The sequence below is a fragment of the Anomalospiza imberbis genome, chromosome 5, assembly GCF_031753505.1.
Source record: "Anomalospiza imberbis isolate Cuckoo-Finch-1a 21T00152 chromosome 5, ASM3175350v1, whole genome shotgun sequence".
Classification (NCBI taxonomy): domain Eukaryota; kingdom Metazoa; phylum Chordata; class Aves; order Passeriformes; family Viduidae; genus Anomalospiza; species Anomalospiza imberbis.
In genome coordinates this window covers 20,668,153-20,682,160 of record NC_089685.1, presented here as the reverse complement: position 1 = coordinate 20,682,160, position 14,008 = coordinate 20,668,153, and the positions used below count along the sequence as shown (strand labels likewise).

At 36.5% G+C, this 14,008-nt stretch overlaps 1 long non-coding RNA gene across 1 annotated transcript; it reads right to left on the bottom strand.

Moving 5' to 3' along the window:
- Positions 1-2,584: 2,584 nt before the first annotated feature.
- On the bottom strand, positions 2,585-12,673 carry LOC137474962 (uncharacterized). The gene is made up of 2 exons (XR_010999586.1): positions 12,504-12,673; positions 2,585-2,724 (listed from the first exon to the last, which is right to left on the bottom strand). It is a non-coding gene; the product is annotated as an uncharacterized lncRNA (long non-coding RNA).
- Between the last annotated feature and the right edge of the window lie 1,335 nt (positions 12,674-14,008).

The following is a 14,008-nucleotide window of genomic DNA, read 5'->3' as shown; positions in this document are numbered from 1 at the left end:
ATAAATTTTGCAAACAGCTTGTTTGAATATATTTCTTCTGTGGATTACTGCTGCAATCACTTTCTCTCTTAACAACTTACTGTACTTTGTACTTTCCCTTTCCAATTTTTCTTTCTCTAGATGTTTTTATGAATCTTCATTGACTAGTTCCTGAATGGAATGCTTTTCAAAATATCCAGTTTACTTTTTCTAAAATTGGGCATTAATTTAGAGCATAATCATCTCAAGAACCCTTAATACACATGCAGATAATATCAGACTCTATTTTACTCCCTGTTTTTAGTGAGCAATGCACATACACTAGAATAAATACATGGATCATCTAAAGAAAATTCCAGACGCAACTGTGAATATGAGTTTATTTTTCAAAAGTACACAGAAGGACAAATTAGTTGCAGGTTTGACAAGGTAGCAAAAATATCCCCCTAATATATTCATGTTCTTTTTGCACAAGCAGAAATTAGGAATTAGATCAGTGTGAAAATTATCAATTCCATATTTTTCGAATTTCAGTTTTGAACTTCTTCATTTGATCTCTACAAAGTTATGAGTTTTTGAAGACAAATTTTTCTTTAGGTGCTTTTCTAAGTAACATAAAAAGCCCCAAACCAATCGGTGTTGTAGAATGCCCAAAATGAGATGGTCACCTAGCCAACCATAAGTACATACATCTGACTGTTTCATCTATTGTGCTTCTGTAATTCATGGTAAAAAGCAGGTCTCTCCGAGGCTTCTCTCATTTTGTTCTAAAGTAGGTGTTTAATATAAGACAGAAAAATTATGAATTCCTAAAGTTCTCAGTTTTCTATTTTTTAGACAGAAACATTTCGTTCCATAAATATGAATGGATAATATTTTGATATTTTTACAGTATTTCATGCAGGTTATTTTTGTCAAAGAAATTTTCATTAGCATAAATGAATTTTTCTAGGTATTTGGCACATGTTTGGAAAAAATTATTTTGATGCAAACTTGTTAAATCCTCCCTGGTTATTTCTCATAAGTGTAATGCTTTAAGGCATTTCTTTGTAATGAAATGTTCTTTGTAATTGCCCACTGCTCAACCATGTTCTTGTAGTTTAAATTAACGTAAAGAAAAACCAGTGTAAAGAAAAACCAGATTAATAGCATGAATAGCACTTTGCAAAATCCTTTTATAGTGCCAGAAATAGTTTGCTTTGGCTGTTTTAGCCATTAGGCTTGCTGCTGCTCGACTCTTATTAACTAATAATTTTATCAGGATGTTTGAAATGTTAAGTTCAATATAGCTGGTTGTTTTCCCATTTAATGTCCTTTGCTTTTCACAGTCACTGAAGCTTAAGCATTTATATGCTTGTTGAATCTCTTGATGTTGTGCCATTATTGGCTTTTTGGGTAGGAAACTCATGTGATACAAATAAGCAGAGCAATAAATCATTTCATCACCTTTGTTTAATGCCTTGAAGCCCTTTCACTCCTTTTTTTTTCCCCTCCAACCAAAGACAGTGATCAGCTTCAAGAAAAATGAGAAAAGCACAATCAGAGCTCTCTGCAGGCTTCCTAGGTCCTTGAACACTGGAATGTTAATGATCAGACCTTTTTATTTTCAGTGCTCAAGTGCTAATACACAGTTCTAAAGGATAGAGAATGTTCAAATTTGCTGTTGTATTGCTGACAACAGGAACAAACGGTATACAGATAGAATATATAGTCCACATATTTAAATGAGGAAGACTGATAAATTCATAAAACTCTTGAAGGAATGCTGCTAACAAATTCTTTCTTTGTTACTCTGCATGCCTAAGGAATTTGTATGCTCCAAACCCCAAAAACTGGAGACCTTATTGCTCTGTAAAATGCCCTTGAAAGGAGGTTTTAGTAGGGGGGATGTCAGCCTCTTCTTCCAGGCAACAAGTGACAGGACAAAAGGAAAAGGCCTCAACCTGCACCAGGGGAGCTTCAGGTTGGACATTGGCAGGAATTTCTTCATGAAAAGGCATGTTAAACATTGGAATGGACTGCTCAAGGAGGTGGTGGAGTCACTGCTCCTGGAAGTGTTCAAGAGACAACTGAGTGTGGTGCTTAGTGCTATGGTCTAGTTGACAAGGTGGGGCTCAGTCAAAGGCTGGATTGGGGGATCTTAGAGGTCCAACCCAAATGATTTTGTGATTTTGTGATTCTGAGAAGGCAAAAATAGAAACTATAAAAAAACTCAACACACCAAAAAAACCCTGACTATACAAACAAACAGCAATACCCCAGAACAAATGAACAAAACCAATCCAAAAAACAGTGAATAAATTAATCTCCCCCAAATATAGTTATCTAAAATGTGATATTCTGATATGGGATATTTGACTAATCTCTCCACAGAGAGCAGAGACTTTTGGAAGCATGTCTACCATCTGTGGGAGTAACTTCCTACTGCACTTAGTTCTTACTTTTGATTAAAGATGGTTAGGACAGGTTAGACAATGAATTTGAAAATCAATATACAAATACCATTCAAAACAGTAATTATGTTAGATTGCACCATAAATAAATCTGGTTGTGGATTCTCTGTTTACTTTAGGAGATAGAGCAAAATATATCTGTCAAAAGGTGCTAGGTGAAAAATACATCCAAATGCTTATTTTATTAGTTCTGCGTATTCTCTCTCTTATGGTCTGGCTGTTTGCAGCTCCTGGATAGTATAGATGGGAGTAATTGAACCACATGCAGACACAGTTGATGAGGACATGCTCCCTGGCAAATAGAAAGGAAAAGGCACTTTCAGGGTTGCGATTCATTTAATTCTAAAGCAGACTTCTAAAATAATTTGGATTAATTATCCCTATTTGTCTAGACTTGACTACAAATTCAACATCAGATAGCTAGTAAAAGCACAAAGATTTACTGTAGAAACATTTTAAGTTAGCTAATGTTATTCCTCTCTAGTGACATGTTATTTCAGAGAAATGGTTTATTTATGATCTACTAAAGGTTTGATTAAGTCTTTTCTAGATGTATCTAAAACAGGTTTAACCTGGTTGTATAAAATACTAATAATGTATTTCCTAGTGTGTTTCCATGGCAGAGCCAACCTCAGCAGAGAGCTATTTTCACCACTTCAAAAGCTGGCTTTGAATCTGAGGTCTGCTGTGCTAGGCTGTCAGTGCTGGTTACCTAAAAGTTAGTCTCAGAAGTTTTGATCTTGTCTTAGGCTGCATGCACATATAAAGCATCACAGTTAAGTGCTTTGGGCAACATTCATTTCAGCAATTCTTGTTTCCTGTGAACTTTTCAATAACCAACCACTTTTAATCTCCTCCATCCAGGTTATTTGGCTTGAGGAGTGCCTAAGGCCTAGCAAAATTTGCTTTTATTTTTTTTCAGTTTTCCTGGTGCATTCTTTAGGAACTGAAGTAAAAAATACTTTGTGAATTTGAGACTTCATGTAGCAAGTATTTTTCTGATCTTCAAGACTGAATAAAATTCTGTTTCCTTGGACTTTGAACAAGGAAACCACTTTAAACCACTTTACCTGATTTTCTTCTGTACACCAAAGAAGGTATTTTAGAAAGAAGTTGAATTAAGAGGGCGGTTTTATGTGTTTGAATAAATAGTCTGAAATGGAATCTTAAATTCAACTTTATGTATAGTAATGCTATATGTTTTTTGCCTTTTTTTTTTCTTTTATATGTTCTCTGTATTCTCCACACATATATTTGTAGCTCTGTAGACTACTGTATTAGTAGCTAGTTTTCCCAGTATTTTTCCATGGCCTTTCCCTAAGCAGAACGACAAAACTAATTCCAGAGGCCTAAGCACTGGGAGGCACAAGGCTCCAGAGCTGCCTTGTGTTTTCCTGGGAACCAAGGCTGAGAACAACCCTTTGAGATACATTTCATGAACAAAGTACAGCTAGTGCTGAAGGGGGGCTCGAGAAAGGACTTGATCTGGGGTGGGATTGCATCACCACTTGTCCTCCTAATTGGTACTTTTTGTCAATTATGCTAATTTTGTAAAACCTATAAATGTGTACTCATCCCTGTAAGAGTGGGGTTTTGTGGACATCTTTCCATAACTGCCCCTGAAGGCCTTCATTAAAGACCCTCTTTTATATTACCTCCTTACTAAATTTATCTGGAGTTTCATTTCCAGGTTGGGCAAAAGGCAACAATAGCATATTAAAAATCCTTACTCATTTACAGTATTGTAATACATTTATAATCCTCAAAATATTAATTTATGAAAGAAAAAAAAAACTACCACATTGCTTAAAACATTGCTATACCCAGATAAAAGTCAAAAAATCTCAAGAAATATCAGAAAAAATTCAAAATAAATGATCTTCCCTTATGTTGTGGTAGGGTTTCCATGGGTACAGCCTTCAGGTGCTCTTGTATCTATTCTGAGATAGAGTGGAGAGTGCCACAGGAATGTGGCTTTTTTCCTATGTAGTCCAAGGAACACGACTTGCTCTGTTCACTAATGGAGGAAAAGCTTCAGTGAACTTTTTCAGTTACACCACTTGAGGCTTAAATGGGTATTGTTCATGTCCAGATCTTCTAGTGTAACACTGCTTGAAATCAGGGACAGACTGTTCAGTGAAATGGTGCTAAAGGTGTAAGTTTGTATTTTGGCTACAAACATAAAACCCCTAAAATTAATTTACCTTTTCAGTGACAAATTCTGCTCAGGTGTTTTAAGTTTCCAAATGCAAACAGAAGTCACATCTCTGTTCATCTGAGAACACACAGTCATGCCTGATAGTGTTCATCTCTTCCCTTGCACCAAATCTCAGCAATGAAATTCAGAGCTAATGTGGGAGCATTTGTGTGTTATAGCAAACATGTTGGCAGAAAAGCAGTTGGCACCAAGGTATGTGGAGTAATAAAAACTTCCTAAGCTGGCAACTCCAGTTGTGTGCATGATTATGTAAGTATACATACCTGAAAACAGAGAAGCAGTAGCACTTGTCCTTATTGCTCACTTTCCTTTGTGTCCCCATTGCTCCATTCACACATCTACCTCCATGGAAGACAGGAAGGAGGGTTCTGCCGCTCTGAGTGAGTGCACAGTTTTTATCAGCAAATGAGAGTGGTCTGATATATATTATAACAGCTTTTCTTTTCATAGAGCCCTGAACCTCTCTTTGTGCATTTAAATGACTGTTTTGAGTTATCTAATTTAATGTCTGGCTATCTATATTTAAGGTCTTGGCTGCATAGCGAAAAAATGCTTGGAAATGGAAGCTAAAAAACCAAACTCCAGGAATTAGCATAATGATCAAATCCCAAATCCATCTAGTTCAGAATATTTATTTTGCTAGTGACAATAGCTATTATCAGATCACACAGAAAGGCATAAGCTTCTGGGTCTAGAAACTAGAGATTGGTTTGCTCTTGATAGAGCACAAGATTTAATATTATTTTTTTTTAACGTAAGTTCTTAGTGTCTGCTGTCTGTTGATGACTCATTTTTTCACAAATGCTTCACTTTAATCCAGTGAGGTCTGAGTGAAAATCTTTTCTTTTAGTCATGAATTTAATATAGTCACAATTTAAAGGAAATTGGTTTAGAAACTGAATTTATAAATCATCTCGTCAAGCCATCTAAAATTAGACTTGCTCAAAAGTGGAGTATTATTATTCCTACAAGAATCTACCTTATTTTCATTCTTCAAAACACTAACATTTCAAATGTATGAAATTGAAGTCCACTGTTGTGGGTTTTTTTCCCTAGTCTACTATTATTGTTGTATCACATATATTTCAATACTAATAAAACTTTATTGCTTTACATCTTGAATATGATGAATTTTGGTTTAGCCTTTTGGCTGGCAGCCAAAGAAAATTATCTTACTTTTCCCGGGGAGATGAGGATGTGGGAGGGCATAGTTACATTTGTATGTTTCATTTGTTCTAGGGCACTTAAGTCTTGTCTTTTTTTGTAAAGTTACAGCTTGACCTTTTGCTGATATAATTAGTTCAAGCATGTTTATAAAATTAAACATACCAGTACATACATTTGTGGTGTAAACCTCTCAGTTGAGAATGTTTAGGTATGATCTATTAGCACTTTGAAATACAGACAGCTGGCATATGATTGCATTGTGTGTTGGGTTTTTAATAAAGGTAATAATTTCATAACACGAATGCACTTTTTTCTGGATTTACTCGCTACTGTCTAAGAGAAGAAGGATATTTATAGTTATATAGATAAACTTAGACTTCAGCAATAATAAATCTTTAGTTAACTGTTTAATCAAATTAAGTTTGCTCTAGTTAAATTTGATTTGGTTCCTGTGGTCTGAAACATTACGGCTACACTAAACAGTACCTTTTATCTGAAACAAATTTTCTATTAAATAAAATACTAAAAAATGTTCTGCAAAATCCAGCTAAAAATTCATCAGATCATGGAAGCTCAGTTGAAAAGTTTGTGCCAAGTCAAAATAAAAGAAACAAGGAGTACTAATTTTCTTTTATGCTCTTTCTTTGAATTTGTTATTTCTTCTTTAAACTGAAAAAATAAAACCAACTCCACTTAAAATTTATTTTAATCATTAATACAAAAAAAAAAAAAAAAGAACTAGCCAATGAGATATTTTTCCTTGGAAGTGTTTTCATTTAGAAAATAATAATAATACACCTCTCTTTAAGAATAATTACTTTGGTGATTATAGTCTAGTCTGTTATAGATCCTACAGATCGCAGCTCTATTTGCTGGACTGCAAACAGTGGCAGAATTATTCCTCAACTGCTAGATTTGCAGAACAATCACTAGGAATGTAGGATTTTCTTAGCCAACAGCCTTAGAGGAAAATAGTTTCAGGGTACTCACGTGGTTTCTCCCCTGCACAAAATCAATTTTTTTCTTTCCTATCTTGAAAAGTTAATATCTTTTCCCATGACACAAAACTGGCATTTTCAAAAAGAATCTTTTTTGGTAGGCTAAGCATGCCCAGTGAAAAATCTGAGGCGTCCTATTTCAGCTGTTCTCTGCATCATTTATAATTCCTCTAGTCTTTTTAGTTTGTCTTCTGGGTGTCACTGTAATTCCTTCATGTAAAACCATATAAGGTGATGAATCCCAGGAAATTTATTTTCCAGTTATTTCCTGACAAACTATCAAACCATGAATTAGCCAATTATGTGTTAAACTACAAACCATGAAACCACATATTGGTGAGCTGAATTCTCTGTTCTACAGCCAGGTGATTGATTGGAGCGAAAAAGTCTGGCACGAAGGGAGGTAGTGAAAAGCTCAGATTCAAGAGTAGCTCAGTTAGCCATGAGGCTGTTTTGAAGATGTTCAGGAGAAAGGTGTTTCTACTGCTTTGGGAGATGAAACATGAATTGCTTTTATGAGTATCAGACCAGTCATCTCTGTAAAGGCTACTTTTCACACTTATCCTACTTTGCTCAGAGAGTATCCCTTGAGATCCTCAGAGAATTTGCTATTGTTTTAGTGTCCTAGTATTTTTATTCAGAAAAAGTCTTAAACTTGGAAGCATCAAATGATCTATATAGCTTCAATTTTAGTTATAAATGGTATTCAGTTTGCAGCAGTTACTTTTATCTTTAACGGAATTGTTTGGAAAAGCTAAACTAAGAATGAGAAATAGAAATAGCTGCATTGGCCATTGAGAAATTAATATAATTCTAGGATTTTTTTTTATATAGAAGTATTGTATTTAGTTATAGAATCACTACAATGAATGCAAAAATGCAGCATATGAAAAGAATGAGAAGTGATTGATATGACTTTACCAGACAGGAAATTATACAAGCATGAAAACAGATATTTTCTTACGTATAGTAATTTTGGAAGTAGATAACTTCATAATCTAACAGACTGATAAAGGAGCTGACATTATGATATTGCCATGGAAAGGCGCAATGTACTGGCTGATAGATGTGAAGACTGCCAAGTTCGCAGCAGAAACCTGAGGGAAATTAGCTGAGTTCAAGGGGAGGTTGCATAGCATTCAATGGGTAATGAATTTTTGTCTGGAGCCTTCGTTTTGTCTGCTTTTGACTTCATTAAATGACTTCTTCCAAAGCTGCTGAAAGTTGCTGACTCCATTTTGCTTCACAGGTATTAATTAAGCTCTAACAAATCAGATGGCAGTTTGCCCTGTTGCTTTCAGCTACAATAGGGAGAAAAGAAGTCAATGTACTCCTAAATTGCAGTGAATACATTGCTGATTCATAGTCAATATGCTTTTGTATTTCACAATTTATTTAGGTTCCTGCTAGTGCAGCTCCCACTCCTACATGACGTAGACATCTAAAATCTCTTATACAACCATTGTGCGCCCATCTCTTTATCACTCACTTTTCTATCCATAATCAACAATCTAGAAAAACTAGTTTTTATCTATTTGTGTTTCCTTGCAGAGATGTTAATGATCACTGCCCTCTGTTAAACCTGATGGATTAGAGTGGGAGAGAGAAAGCGCACAAATGTATTAATACAGAGGCTATTTCTCCTTTCACCATTCTGCTGTGTCCAATCCAGGCATATTGTACATGAGTTGTTCAGAACATTTCTTACCTTAAGTGATTGTGTCCAAAATCATTTTACTCTCATCTATATCACCCTTTCTCTATGTATATATCCCTTTCTGTAGTTCTTATAGATTTTTGTCCTCTCTTACCCATTCTATTGGCAGCATTTTGCAGCAAATACCAAGACTTAGTGAGACACATTTTGCCTCCGAGCCAGCAGAAAGCAGAGCACAGTACCAGAAGCCCTATATTTTTTGTGTATCATTTTCCCTTCATTGGAATTCAAAACTCCTCCCTATTCAATGTTATCTGTTAATTCATTAATATTTAATTTTTCCCTCTCATCTGTCACTTTTGGAGATGTCAAACAAGGCTTGGGACAGATCCCCAGAGATTCTCCAATAGACACTAACCTCCCAAAACATGGACTACAGTTGATTACTTTCCTACAGCCTTTCTAAGATTTAGAGACTAGACTGCAGCCTTTGTGGAATAAAAAGACTTTACAACTTCATATCATAATGAGTCATGTTGTAGCTCACGCAAAATTTAGCGTTTGTTAAAAAAATATATATTGAATACTAAAATATTGCAAGATATATTTCTATTTTCAGAGACATCTATCTAATGTGCTGCAGTAGAACACTTACTTGTTTATATTTTTTTACCTCTATTTTTGGTATTATATTTTCTTCTTGTAATCAGCCAGATTTCCCTAAATATGTTATTATTTTTATTTTGTCTTTCCTCCAGCTCCTGATAGCACAGACAGACAATGCACCATGAAAGCAATGCTTATTCAAAGTAGCTCTTAGATTTTAAGTGAAGCAGGAATAATTATGACCAATGTTTATCACTTGCAAAAACTCCAGAAATTCCCAGTTTATGTCTGGAGACATTCACATCTTTTTGATGCTTTTCCTGGGTCCTCCTTCTCTCCCTTCTTGAAGATTGAAGTGACATTAGCTTTCCTCCAGTCCTCAGGTAAGTCACCTGCACTCCATGACCTTTCAAAGATGATGGAACGTGATTTAACAATAACATTTGCCATCTTCCTCAGCACTTGTGGGTGCATCCCATCAGCGCCCATAGATTTGTTGGTGTCAATGTGCACAAATGATCTCAGACCCATCATCCTCACCACAATCCCTGGAAAGGTGATAGAACAACTCATTGTGGATGTCATCTGTAAGCACATGGGGAAAAACTAGGTGGTTGGGAGTATTCAACATGGATCCACCAAGGTGAAATCATGTTTGATGAATCTGACAGCTTTCTATGAGGGTGTGACAGTCTGGGTAGAAGAAGGGAGACCAGTGGACATTGTCTACCTGGACTTCTGCAAGGCTTCTGATGGTCTCCCATAACATCTTCATGGGCAAGCTCAGGGAGTGAGGATTGGATGAGTGGACAATAAAGTGGATTGATAACTGGCTGAATGGCACAGATCAGAGGACTATGATCAGTCATGCAGAGTCCAGCTGGAATCTGGTAACCAGCTGTGTTCCCCAGGGCCAGTTCTGGATTCAGTCTTATGCAACTTATTCATCAATGACCTGGATGAAGTGGAACCCCAGCAAGTTTGCTGATGATGCAAATCTGGGAGGAGTGGCTGGTAGACCATAAGGCTTCCGTTCAGACAGACGTGACAGACTGGAGACTTGGGTGGAGAGGTACACAGTGAAGTTCAAGGAGCACAAATTCAGGGTCCTGTATCTGGGGAAAAAAAAAAAAAAAAAACCTCATGCACCAGTATGACCTTCTGGAAAGCAGTTCTGTGGAACAGGGAGTCCTAGCTGAAAACAAGTTAACTATGATCCAACAGCATGCCCTGGTGGCCAAGAAGGCCAGTGATACCCTGGGGTTCATTAGGAAGACTGTGGCCAACAAGCTGAGGGAGGAGACCCTGCCACTCTACTCTGCCTGAATAAGACCATGTCTGGAATACTGTATCCAGTTCTGGGCTCCTCAGTTCAAAAAAGACAAGAGAGAGAGAGGTTCCAGTGAAGGGCTATAAAGATGGGCAGGGCACTGGAGAACATCTTTTATGAAAAAAGGCTGAGAGAGCTGGGCTTGCTCAGTCTGGAGAAGAGAAAACTGAGTGGGGACCTCAACAATGCATACAAATATCTTCAGGGCAGGTGTCAAGATGATGGAGACAGGCTCTTTTCCATTGTGACCACTGACAGAACAAGGCACAGTGGGAACAAACTGAAACACAAGAGGGTCCATCCAATCAGCTATCTGAGCCCGGGAAATTCAAAGCCCTTATGAAAAGGGCAACCATAATAAGCTCAGAGCTGTTTGCTGAGGACTCTTGGTGTTGTTTCATGTGTCTGTCTCCAACCCACAACTCCACATAACAAGAGAGTTGGAACAGACTGCCCAGAGAGGTTCCAATCTACTTTAGAATTACTCAGAACCTGCCTGGACATGATCCCATTCAAGCTACTCTATGTGAACCTGTTTTAGAGGAGGTTGGACTAGATGATCTCCAGAGGTTCCTTACAGCCCCAATCATTCTCTGAGTCTGTGATTCTCTGTATTTCTTTTACCTTGTTTTACATTGCTGCATGGATATTGAATAGCTGTATACATATATATATATATATGTATACACATATATATAAAGAATTTTACTTTCCTTTTCAAGTTGTTTTCCATTTTGACCAAGTGGTTATATTGAAATGTTTTTATCCCCACAGACATGTAAAGAAGTGTATGTAAATAAGATAAGAAATTACTCATAAATTCCCCGAGTCTAATAACCTTCACAGAAGAATTTTGGATTATAACATCCAGCCCTAATATAAAAATGGAGAGCCATATAGACCAACCCTGTTCGAGGTGGAGGTTTTAAGATGGTTAGCACAATACTTGGAATACATGCAACAAAGACATTAAAATATGGGGACAGGGAGTTGTAGGTTTTGGAGTTCATTGGAAAATGAGTTTTCCATTGTTAAAAGTCAAGAGGTTTCTTTCTAGATGACAGTGAAACACAGTCTTGGATGGTGGAATAAAGTCAACATCCTTTAACTTTTTCACAGGCTGAAAAAAACTAAACCATTTCAACAATGCTAACAGTTATAAAAGGGCTGGTCTGGCTGGGATAGACTGAGTTTCCCATAGTCATCACAGAGTGTACAACATGGCCTGGTTCTACTACACTGCATGCCAGCAAGGAGCAGCTGCCTTAAACATAAGACAGTATTTTCCATCTTTCTCCAAGTCCCATTGCCTGGATGGCCTTGATGCCAGCAGCAGCTGGCACAGCCCTGCTGTGATTTTCACTCAGCTGTTCAGGGGTAAGGTTGGAGTTGGCTGCTGTAGAAACTGAGAAAGATGTTCATTAGGGAGCAGGGGAAGCAGCAGCTGAGTGGTTGCTGGAAAGGAGCCTGCATGAGGCTGACATGCCATTCCCTGGAGGACCGAAGCAGCTGTGGAGAGGAAGAAAGGGGAAGACATTCCTCAGATTTCATCTTACTCAGACGAGTATATGCATTTCTAAATATTGGTGACTATGTGAAAATTTAGGGTGTATCTGTGTTATGGTCAGTTCCTACCATTCCTTTATGCAATAGTGTCCGTATTGAACTTTGTTCCAAGAGACGGGAAAGTAAACAGGGATTTCGTACAGCTTAAAGACTGCAGCATCCAAAAATGGCAATGCAGGAAGAGAAAGCCTTGGCAACAACTTCTAACACTATGTCCAATATGAAATAATGTCTCCCAGGGAGATCTCAATTCCCCAAGAGAACAACCCAGCTGGGGAACAGGAAAGGTTCCTGGGACCTGCTGCTCAGACATCTGGAGCTTTCCTGACCAAAAGCTTATTATTTTTGCAACAATTGTAGATGTGATCCTCCCTCTTGTTATTGTGAAAATAACTCATCACTAATACCTCTTCTTCTGGAGAAGGAAATACAAATTGTGACCAACAGAGATAAACAAGCATATAAAGGGAAGGAGGAGTGGAAATCAAATAGAATATATATGTACATAGGCAGCATTTAGCCTCACCACTTTTAATGATACAAGGTCACGTATCTCATGCATATTGTTGATGAATCCTAACACAATTGAGGGAGTAGGTAGAGGCTGCATTTCTTGGGTAAAACTGTGGACAAAAGAAAGAAAAGTAGGAAATTTGTGACTGAGAAGAGGTGAGATAGAAGATGAAATATAATGAAAAACAACTGCCCTTTGAAACTGCCCTTTTGGACTGAATATTTGCAATTTTCTTGATGGCACAAACATGCTATTCTGACTTACACTGATCAAATTTGAAATGAGAGGGGTGGAAATAAATGTTTGGTTTTCCCTCATTTTATATGACACAAGACAAGTGGTTCATTTAAATGACAGAATATCCCCAGTATGTCTTAATTTGTTTCAGAGGGGAGAAGAAAACATGGGCCAAATAGAAGCCTAGGCTCCTATGTATATGCTTTGTTGTCATATGTGTTTCATCTTTCATCAGCTACTTGTCTAGTAATCCTACTGAAGCTGAATTCTGTGATGTGCATGGAATACCATCAGCAAATTAACCTTCCCTTTCTCTTTCATTCACTCAAGAAGGTAGTGTGAGACCTTTCATTTGTATCATAAACATAACTTATAACCTAAGTTATAAGTTAGGTCCCAATTTTTCATAAAATTCCTGAAGTAGGCACTAAGCTTATACATGTTGCTGACTGAAGTTTTATTTCAATTTATTCTGGATAAAGTTCTAAATTCCTATATATTCTCACTTTATGTAAAATAAGGTCCCAGACTTAACAATGGAGTATGATGAAATCCATTTTTTAAAATTGCATGCAATAATTAAATATTTTCTAGTATCAAGAAAAACTTTTCTTATTTTCCACTCTTGCAATGATTAGTATAAACATTCAAAAATTATTTTTTACTATACTCTTAATATACCATGATAATAATTTATTTTGTGCTAAAATAAGGAACTTTTAAAACAGTGGAATATGGGAAAAGGGCAAAAGTGGAATGAACATAAATTCAGTTGGGGCAACCAAAAGTCAGTAAGTTGCTGTAGTTTATTGTGTGAAATTCCACCTCACTGGAGGCTGATCTTTATTCTGCAGGACTTTTATATGACAACCTTATTTTTATCAAGACACAAAACAAGAGATATTTTGAAAGTAAAAGTACTGTAGTGTTCTAGTGGATTTTATTGATCCCTGAATGCAAAAACAATTAAATCTAGACCTCTTATCTTATTAACAGACATTTATCTTTCTATCAGTTTAGCATAGAAAATCTGAAATAATGCATACATAACCAAGATGCATTGCGTTTATCCACTGACACATACAAAAATATCCATATTATAATATTATAAAATATTTTATACCTTTGTTTCCTTTGTGACTGGCTTTATTGTAGGAATATACTCAAATTTGTCCATGTGTAGGGAAACTAACTGATTTAAACAGTAAAAGCATTAATTTTTTAAAAAATAATTAACACTTATGGGGGAATTTATTTTGCTTTCCAAAGCACAGGAATCAAAG